Genomic DNA, 10,471 nt, shown 5'->3' on the forward strand with positions numbered 1-10,471 from the left:
GAAGAGGGGGGAGGGGAGTAATAAAGGGTGAGGGGAATGACCTATAGCGTGGTCTCCCCTCTTCCACATGTCTCCCCTCACTTTCTTTTCTCCTTTCTTACTCTACTTTCTTCCCTCCAACCTACTCCTTCCTCTTTATCAATAATGTTTAATGTCGCACCTCATCTTGGTTCTCTCTCTCTCTCTCTCTCTCTCTCTCCATCATTAGCCTCCCTCTTCTCTTTCTCCCCTTATTCAATCTCCCCCACCTCTCACTTATCTCCTCTTGTTAACGTCACTCTCCCCCTCCCCTTCCTTTGTCTGACTCCCCTCCCTCCCCCTCACCCTCCTGTTCCCTCCTCATTCCCCCCAAACCCCTCTCGAGTTCCCTCCCTTTCCTCAGACCCTTCTCTTCCTCCTTCACTCTCCTTCATATACATTTTCCTTATTCTCCTTTTCTCCGTTCCCCCTCTCCATATTTCTCCCTTCCCTTAATTCTCTTCCCCTTCTTTTCATCCCTTCCTTCTCCTCAAAATCAGTGGGGAGTTACGAGAAGAGTACGATAGACACAAGGTACAAATGACGAAGACAATGAAAACGCTGGTCAAAGAGATAGTGATTCGGTGCAGGTTTTGGCCGGGTCAGGTTAAAATATTACGATAGATTTGATTAGATTGGGCTAGGTCAGGTTAGGCTTGGTTAGGTTAGGTTAGGTTCGATATGGTTAGGGTAGGTTAGGTTAGACGGTGAAATGGATGACAGTACTTCCAGACGGTGATATGGTGTGGGTCTTTTACTAGATTATGGGTGAGGTTAGGCAGGATAGTAATACTGAAAAGTTTTTTAGGTACCTTATTTCTTTTTTCTTCCTCCTAATCCCTCCCCACCCTTCCCCTTCTCTCCGTTCCCTCCGCCTTTCCCTCTTTCCCTCCCCTTCCCCATCTTTTCCATTCTTTTCCTTCTCATCGTCCCTCCCTCTCTCTCTTCCCCGCTATACTTCCCCTTCTCTCTCTCTCTCTCTCTCCATTATCCTTTCTTACCCTCCCTCTCTGGCTCTCTCCCTTCCTCCGTCCCTCCGTTCTCCCCGCACCCTTCCCCTACTTTTCGTTCCTTCTCTCTCCCTCTTTCTCCACCCCTCCATCCTTTCCCTCTTCTCCCTTTTCTCCGCCCCTCCCTCCTTTCTTCCCCCCCCCCTTCCCCCTCCTCGTCAGCTGCGTGCCAGAGTGCGACAAAAAGGTTTATCGGTCACGCAATCTGGCAGTGAGAACAAGCCCTGTTTGCCTCAGCTCACACACACGCACACTAACACCCATTCGCACGCACACATGTCCACCAATATACATACGCTGACAATCACTCGCACGCACACAACCACCTACACAAATGTACCGAGATTCACACACACACACACACACACACACACACACACACACACACACACACATTTGTTCAAATTCATCTCTCTCTCTCTCTCTCTCTCTCTCTCTCTCGATTTACTCCCAAAACATACATGCAAGTCACATGCGTTCCCACATTCTTCTTAGAAGACACACACACACACACACACACACACACACACACACACACACACACACACACACACACACCACTACCACCGCTCGCTGGCGCAGTGGTAACGTTCTCGCTTGCCATCTGGTAGACGGGAGTTCGCGCCTCGCTCAGGTTGCGAAAAGTTTCACTGAAGAAGTGGGTGGTTACTGTCCCCCTCGAGCAAGGGGACGGGTGTGTGGGTGTGTGACGGTCACAGCCTTGCCCTTAGATCGGACTATATGAGCTCTCAGCTCCCTTCCGGGAGGGTAAAATGCTGACGATCACGACCATCAAGTGATCCTGACCAACCCGGTGAATTACACACACACCGCTCGCTGGTGCAGTGGTAACGCTCTCGCTTGCCATCTGGTAGACGGGAGTTCGCGCCTCGCTCAGGTTGCGAAAAGTTTCACTGACGAAGTGGGTGGTTACTGTCCCCCTGGAGCAAGGGGACGGGTGTGTGGGTGTGTGAAGGTCACAGCCTTGCCCTTAGATCGGACTATATGAGCTCTCAGCTCCCTTCCGGGAGGGTAAAAGCTGATGATCACGACCATCAAGTGATCCTGACCGACCCGGTGAATTACACACACACACAAAGAGCAGGCATATTCTCCAAAACACTAATACAAACGCCCCTATGTTTCACCTCCTCCCCCCCCTCTATCTCTCTCTCGCTCCCTCTCTCAGTAGTCACACATTACACAATTCTCTACGATCACAATCCACAAAATCATTAACAGTCGTCACATCCCTGAGTTCATCACTGACCCCACTCCCAGTTTTGCAAGAACACCGACGTTGCAAAGTACAGTACATGGTGCAATGTTGCCAATGTTGCTATTGTTTTGATAGTGACAATAGCAGATACGCGGGGGGGGGGGGGTGATCGTGACTGTTGATTACGGAAGTGAACGGGAGTGAACACAGTAAATATAAATAACAACAATATTTACAGCAAGTTGAACGACAAAAAGAGACAAAACTCGGTATCATTAACAGTACTAAACGACAATAAATATCACGGAGAACGAAACATTAACAGCAACAACATCAATAACAACAAGAACGGCATCATAACAACAACAATACTACTACTACTACTATTACTACTAATCGTAATTCAATAACAATAAGGCTTTAACAATTACAAAATTTACTAGTATAAAAACACTAATATGAAAAAAAATGAAAGGCACAACACAATAATGAAAACCACATCACCAAAATCAACACCAACCACAACCACAAACAGAACTACAAAATATATGTTAAATAATCGATAATTCCGTTAAAAATCACCCCTCTTCGCTAATTACAACGTTTACCTGCCTCCCTGCCATTTATCTCAGGTGGTTAGGGGACTGTCCACAGGTAATTAAATCTCTGGCTTCAAAACAGGTGGAATAATTTGAGGGTAATGATGGGGGTGTTTTAGTGGAAGACAGACCGACTCACAGTACCTGATTACCCACGTCACAGATCATCGCTGGGGTATAAACAACACCTGGTCTGTTTGGCTGTCTGCTTTTTTCATTAATTTCCTTTCCTACTCGTTTCCACCCCTTCATTTTCCCTTCCCTTATCGTCTCTTCCCTGCCCTTGCCTTCCCTTCTCTTCCCTGTCCTGCCCTGCTCTTTCTTTCCCTTTCTCGAAGTTATGCAGAAAATCCTCCACTCTCCTTCTCTTCCTTTCTCTTGCATTATCTGCTTTTCTTTTCACTTCTCTATCTTTCTCCTTCCTTCTTTTCCCTTATCTGTCCCTCTCTTAGTATTTTCTTTGTTTTCCTTCCCTTTCTCAACCGACATTATTCTATCATTTCAATCCACTACGCCTCACTGCTAATTACTTTCACCCATGATTACCTCTTCTATACCTTCCATCATAATCATCACCACCAGTCCTTCCCTCAACCCATAGCTATTTCCCAGTTAACCCTATTACACCTGACCCACCCAGTCCTCCTTTTGCCCATTATTTCTCCCATTACCTTTCCCTTCTTCGTGTCATTTGTCTTCGCTCACTGTTGTCCTTTGTTACCATATCTTAACCACTTCCATCAGAGTATACCATTTTCATATTACTCTTAGCAGACATTTTCCACAGCTTAGGACAGCAACTTTGTAGTGAAAGGGTTAACGAAGGGAACATTTAACCCCTTTAGTTTGAAAGGTTATCGTCAGGTGAATAAAATCGTCTGAAGATGGCAAGAATAACAATTACGTCATACTGAAGGGGTTAACTTTTTTCCATTCACCATGTTTCCCTTTATATAGCATATATTATAATGTCTGATTTTTTTTCCTAGCTCCTCCCCGAAACCCGTCCCCTTTCCTACACATCTCCCTACTCTATTTCCCCGTCCCCACTGCACTCAGTCCTCTTCTTTACCCCTCACACACTCCCTCTCCCTTCTCCATCCCACCCACTCATACTTCCCCTTCCCTCTCCCCTCCCCATCCTACCCACCTCAATACTTCCCCTTTCCTCTTCCTTCCCGATCCTATCTATCTACCTGTCTATAGCCCGACGCCCTAATCCCGCAAAGGGTGGCCGCAGACAAAACGCCTCCAAGTCACTCTGTCACCCACCATTTGACTACCCTCCCCCCAACTCACCCCCCCCTCCCTCATATACCTCTCAACTCCATCCCTCCACCTCATCCTCGGTCTACCCCTCCCTCTCCCTCCCTCCACCTCACCTACATACACCCTCTTAGTCGGTCTTTCATTCTCCATTCTCTCCACATGTCCAAACCACCTCAGTGTATTTCTCCTAATCTTCTCAACCACATCCACATCTACCCCACAACGTTCCTTCACTTCTTCATTCGTCAACCTGTCCCTCCACGTCACTCCACATGCTCCTCTGAAGTAACTCATTTCCACTGCTCTCACTCTTGACTTGTTCCCCTCTTGCAAGGTCCACGCCTCTCTTTCATACGTCAGGGTAGGGATCACAATACCATCATGCTGTGACTTCTTAACTTCCATACTCACCTCCCTATTTCTCATCACTGCTTTCAGTGTACCAACAACCTTCCTTCCCTGCTGTACCCTTTCACGTACTTCATCCCCCAAAGTTCCATCCTTACTTATCACACTACCCAAGTACTTGAATGCACCCACTTCAATACTTCCCCTTTCCTCTTCCTTCCTCATCCTACCCAGCCCCTCTGCTCAGCCCTCATACTCCCCCTTCACTCCCTTCCTCCCTGCTAATTATCCCCCGACCTGCCACTTCCTCACTCCCCACCCCTCCACAAGCCAATCCGGACCCTCCCAATCCCTCTTCTTCACCCCTCACACACCCTCTCACCTCCCTCCCCTCCCCTTGTATCGACTCAATAATTCTCCATCAGTCTAAGGCGAGCCACCCCTATCATTACCCTGCTCGTCTCCTACTGGTTCGCGACCGGCTCGCGACCTTACCTGACCTTCACCTCACTTTTTTTTTTTTATTCGCGACCTTACCTGACCTTCACCTCACTCATCTTTTTTTTTTTCTATTCCCGACCTTATCTGACCTTCACCTCACTCATTTTTTTTTTCTCTATTCGCGACCTTGTCTGACCTTCACCTCACTCACTTTTTTTTTAATTCGCGACCTTACCTGACCTTAACCTCACTCACCTCTTTATTCGCCACTTTACCTGACCTTCACCTCACTCATCTTTTTCTTATTTGCAATCTTATATGACCTTCATCTAACTCACCTTTTCTTAAAATTAGCGACCTTACCTGAACTTCGCCTCACTCACTTTTTATAGTAAGATGATGAAAGGCCACACAAGGTAAACACAAATGATCTTCAACAAGAGGTAAAGACGAATGACCTTCACTAACCCCAACCATTTTACAACTCGAATAACTCCCTTCCCCATTTTTTGTACGGTGCGGAAAGGTCAGGCAAGGTGAAGATAAATGACCCATATTACTGCGCATTTGTTTCCACTGACGAAACTGGGTCAAGCAACTTACACACTATGCCTCGTGTTCTCGTCGGTTAAGGAAGCTCCGTAACACCCATTCCTAAGCGATTTTATCTTGCTTATTACACTTGCCATCCACTTCTGTAATACTTAAATAATTCTAATATCGCCATACTCTGCTGTTAATAACGTACAAAACCATATCAGCCAGTCGTATCTAAAGATAATCGGTAAGGAAGGGGTGTTACGGAGCTTCCTTAACCGACGAAAAACGAGCCTGTCTTGCATACATGAAATTCGATTACCCTTAACTATGCAGTACGTAGTCTTGGTTAATATACTTCATTCACTTTAAGCTGACCCAGATTTTCGTCCCTCTGCGGCGTATTTCCCGTTGCTCAATGACGGAATATGACAATGCTATGGCTCTACATCCTTTCCAAATAACTGCTTCGTGACTATAGCACCATATTCTAGTGTTAATCCACTGATTCAGCTTAGCAATCAAGACGGAGAAACGGTACTTCTAGGCCACGTTTAAGAGAACGGAGTATAGCCACATCGATCCTCCTGCATCTGGCCACCAACCGAGCTCAATGGGGTTAGGAAGCTCTGTCAGGCTAGAAAATGGGTTAGAGAAACGCTCTGTAACTCTCACATTTTTCAGAATTTGTGTAAGTTAGTGAGTCAATCTCCTGCATAGTCAATTCTTTCATTCCACCTCACATCAGGCGCTTTTATGTAAATCAGGGAAACTTTTTAATCTCAACAGGGTCAAACACGTCAATTTAAGGATTTATTCTGATTAAAGCTGGACGACTTTATGTACCTTAAGGAAATTTATGACTAACCACTTCAGTGCAAGGATGTCATTGGTATTTTTCACCTTGCTATTTCTTAACGATTTTTATTAGGTTATGGCAGACTTTTTGCATGAGAGAGAGAGAGAGAGAGAGAGAGAGAGAGAGAGAGAGAGAGATTCATTAATCCTTTCAGTACGGGAGTCTTGCTCAAGGTGAATAAAATCGTCTGGAAGAGGTACGAACAGAATATGACACACACACACACACACACACACACACACACACACACACACACACACACATACACACACACACACACACAAATCCGCCATCGCAGGGAATAGGTAAAAGCATATATGGGCGAGGGAGATACCGAATATAACAACTGCGCCGAAACTCCCAACTCAAACCAAAACAAACCAGCCACCGTCCCGCCGTCCTTCACATCAGCGCTTCCTGTGCCTGGGGTTCTTATCGACGGATTTAAAGCTTATCATTAGTTCCAGTACGACCTCAAATCACGACAACCCCCTCTCCTCACCCCCTACCCCTAACAACCCCCCCTCGCACCCTCTACACCTCACGACAACCCTCCTCCCCTCCAAACCCCCCTACCCCTCCCACCACCAGGACTGCAAAAACTGACTCCTGTCCTTGTGTGGCATTAAGCCCGGGATTTGTTGAGTTTTTTCGGTAGTAGTAGTAGTAGTAGTAGTAGTATAGTAGTAGTAGTAGTAGTAGTAGTAGTAGTAGTAGTAGTAGTAGTAGTAGTAGTAGTTGTTGTTGTTGTTGTTGTTGTTGTTGCTGCTGTTGTTGTAGTTATAGTAGTAACAGAGTGAAGAAAGACTAAATGTATTCACAAAAGATCTTAGCCATATTTTGCGATAACCAAGACTCCAATGCAATCAAGTGTAATGAAGGATGGATCTATAAGAAAGGGGGTGTGTGAGTTGGGGGGAGGGCAGCCTGAAGGTGGTGGATAACAGGGAAGTGATTTGTTTGAGGTTGCTTCTTCCGGGATGTAGATAAATAAAAATAATGACTGATGGATAGATTTTGCACTGTAATATCTTCACTCTGATGACCTTTTTTTGAGCATTTATTCAACGATTTTGTTAAAGTATTCCTTACATTAAATAAAACCGTGTCCAGTAAACAGTCTACCTATCTCGTAAGGGGTGGCCACAAGCAAATCTCCTCCATAACGCCCTGTCCCCCGCCATTTCACTGCCCTGCTCCCAGCTCACACCCTCCTCTCTCATATACCTCTCCACTCCATCCCTCCATCCCATCCTTGGCCTCCCCCTCCCTCTTTACAGTAAACAGTAAAGGTAATAAATTCAAACACGTCACCGTAATAAAGGGGTTAATATTTGCCCAGCCTGACTGAGAAGTGTTCGGCAGTAAAGTGAGTTATGGAAAAAATAAAGAAAAAAAAAAGAATAACAAAGAATAAGAAAAAAACAGTCTTCTACCCAATTTAATTTCAAGAAAGTTTATGAGTTTGGTTCCTGACTTATCAACATATAAGATTAAACTGATCGACATGCAATCTTGGGTGAGTCATGATCCATTTTATAATCTTGAGAAGTCGGTATTATAATCGATATCTAGGGCTGCATTTATAAACCTTCTTCAGCCAAATCCACGATCCATCTTTTGAGAGAGAGAGAGAGAGAGAGAGAGAGAGAGAATCATACGACACTTTTGACTATATTTATAAACTCTCTCAAGCCAAAGTTGTGTATAAGGAATAACAAAACAGCTGGGGCCGCATTTATAAACTTTCTCGTGCGTAAGTTGTATATAAGAACTAGGTATTACAACAAATACCAGGGGTCATATTTATAATCTCTCTCAGGCTTAAACTGCAAAGAAGAACTAGGTGCTGTAACATACCTGGAGCCACACTTATAAACTCTCTCAAGTCTGCATGATTTAGAATGTTTCAAGTTTCATCTGCTTTCATGCAGACAGTAAAAACCTCACAATGAAACCAGAGGAAATATCGATGAAGATAATGACAAAATAAATGATTCTTGATAATAAACTGCCATAGAGATATTCTTATCGTACATTATTGCTGAAGATTCTTTATAAATGCATCCCTTGGTAAATACGAAAAAAAAAAAAAATGTTAATGCTAAAAATAAACAGACTGGTGACCCCAAACTGTATATGATTTGAATACCTTATCCGCACTTCTCGTGACCAGACCAAATTGGAACTGGGGTAAGAAAGTGGATTGTTTGCCTCTTCAACACGATGATGATGATGATATTAATGATGGTGATAATGGGAAGGATGATGATGACAATAATGATGATGATGATAAGGAGGAGGAGAATCAGCATCAGCGGAAGACGATGATGATGATGATGAAGATGACAAGGGATTAATTGCCTACTGACTGTACGAGGGTGGTAAAGGCACCATATTAATTCTTGCTAAGTTCCAGTCTTCCCCTAGAATATGTGGATGAAGGAAGGGGATGCGTGTGAGGAGAATGAGTAATTCGAGAGGCAGCTCCCGTGGTAAAATGTGAACGGTGCTGCCATCTCTTGGCGGCCGTGTAAACCAGTAGCGCCACCACGTCCCATTTTCTATCATTATCATTTTTAACGGAAACTACCCTGTTCCGCACAAGCTTCTCAGTTAATATCGCAATTTAGTTTCCTTTTAAGCTTTAAAAATATAACCATCACCTATTCAATATTCATATAAATCAGCACACATTCTTTAGCCCTAACGTCACAAACACGACAACATAACATATTATATATGGTGTAAAATCTTACAGGTTACACATGCAAGAATTATACTCACATAGTCACACTGTATTAATACGAGGATAATACAAATCAGGGTCGATCTGATAATCAAAACTCATATAATTTCAGTATTTAATAGGGTGTGAAGTTTTAAGGAATAATTACCCTTCGCTATATGAATGGACCTAATGACCAATCAAGACCTGATGACACATGACCAAAATTCAATGGAGAAAAGTGAACTAAAATGACCAATCGACTACAACTGATCAACCAAACGACCAGAATCGAAATACCATATAACCAGAAATGACCTACCAAATAGCCCAATGTCAGAGAGACCAAGAGAGTGACTACATGACCAAATATGACCTACGACGTGCCATGGCCTGGGCAGGACTCGATAAGTAACCTGATACATAAATGACCTGAAATGGCATGACATACCTGAGTAATCTTGTCCTGGAGGTAACCTAGTATGACCAGAAATGCTCCACCACAATAACCAAAGATGACCTTCCAAGTAACCGCATATAACAGAATAAAACTATGTGACCAGAAAAGTAATGTGCTACCAACTATCTGGCCAAAAATATCCTACAAAGTGACTGAATTACAACCATACGAGCCACAACACGTGCCATGAAGTGACCAGAAGCGACAAGAAGTACCGGTACATCTGTGAGCCTAACTTGTACTTCTAGTGACCAAATAATGCCGCGGGGGATCAAACAAATCACCTACCAAAACTCAGGGAGAATCACTATGAGACTAAAAATAACCAAAAATTACGTAAAATGACATGGAATGACAAAAAGTTACGCAAATGACCATACATGACCAAAACGTACATCAAATGAGTAATGACCTTAAATAACTATAAGACACGCAAAATGACCAGAAAAGCCCAAATGTTGAGATAACCACGAATGACTTAAATGTTACGTAAAATGACCACAAATGACCAAAAGCAGCGTAAAATTACCATAACTGGCAAAAGTCGGGTAGAATGACCAGGCCTGACCTGAAATAACCAGTGACATACCTGTGTGAGCCGGTCGTGGTGCGTTGACAGGTGATGTCGGTCGGGGTGGTCGGGGTGGGTGTCGACCAGGAGCGAGGCGAAGTACTGGTCATACTCAGACAGACGCTCGACCTGGAGTAAGAAAAACGAAAGGGGGAGTTAGAATAAGTTAAGGATAGTCGGAGATGGAAATGAAGTCTAAACTGGTCAGACTGGAAAAAAAAAAAAAAAAAAAAAAGACAAGGGAAGAAAAGGAAAACTAAACTGAGCCAAAAGAGGATGAAGGAAAGTCAAAGAAAGCCTAAATGGGTCAAATTAGTCAAAAAAAAAAAAAAAAAAAATCAGGGAAAGCAGGAATAGGTAAAAAAAAAAAAAAGTCAAATAGTTCAAGGATTCATACTGGCAATACTTCACA

The 10,471-nt window shown here is 43.8% G+C and overlaps 1 protein-coding gene across 1 annotated transcript in view; it reads right to left on the bottom strand.

The window, feature by feature from the left end:
- LOC145408598 (uncharacterized) overlaps positions 1-10,150 on the bottom strand; it is a 188,178-nt gene extending 178,028 nt beyond the window's left edge. Inside the window, exon 1 of the mRNA XM_080279283.1 lies at positions 10,078-10,150. The gene's annotated coding sequence lies outside the window, so the exon portion shown is untranslated. The remainder of the gene's footprint in view (positions 1-10,077) is intronic.
- Between the last annotated feature and the right edge of the window lie 321 nt (positions 10,151-10,471).

Source organism: Coenobita brevimanus, chromosome 78, assembly GCF_032717465.1.
Source record: "Coenobita brevimanus isolate Jiangsu-jjx chromosome 78, ASM3271746v2, whole genome shotgun sequence".
Lineage (NCBI taxonomy): Eukaryota > Metazoa > Arthropoda > Malacostraca > Decapoda > Coenobitidae > Coenobita > Coenobita brevimanus.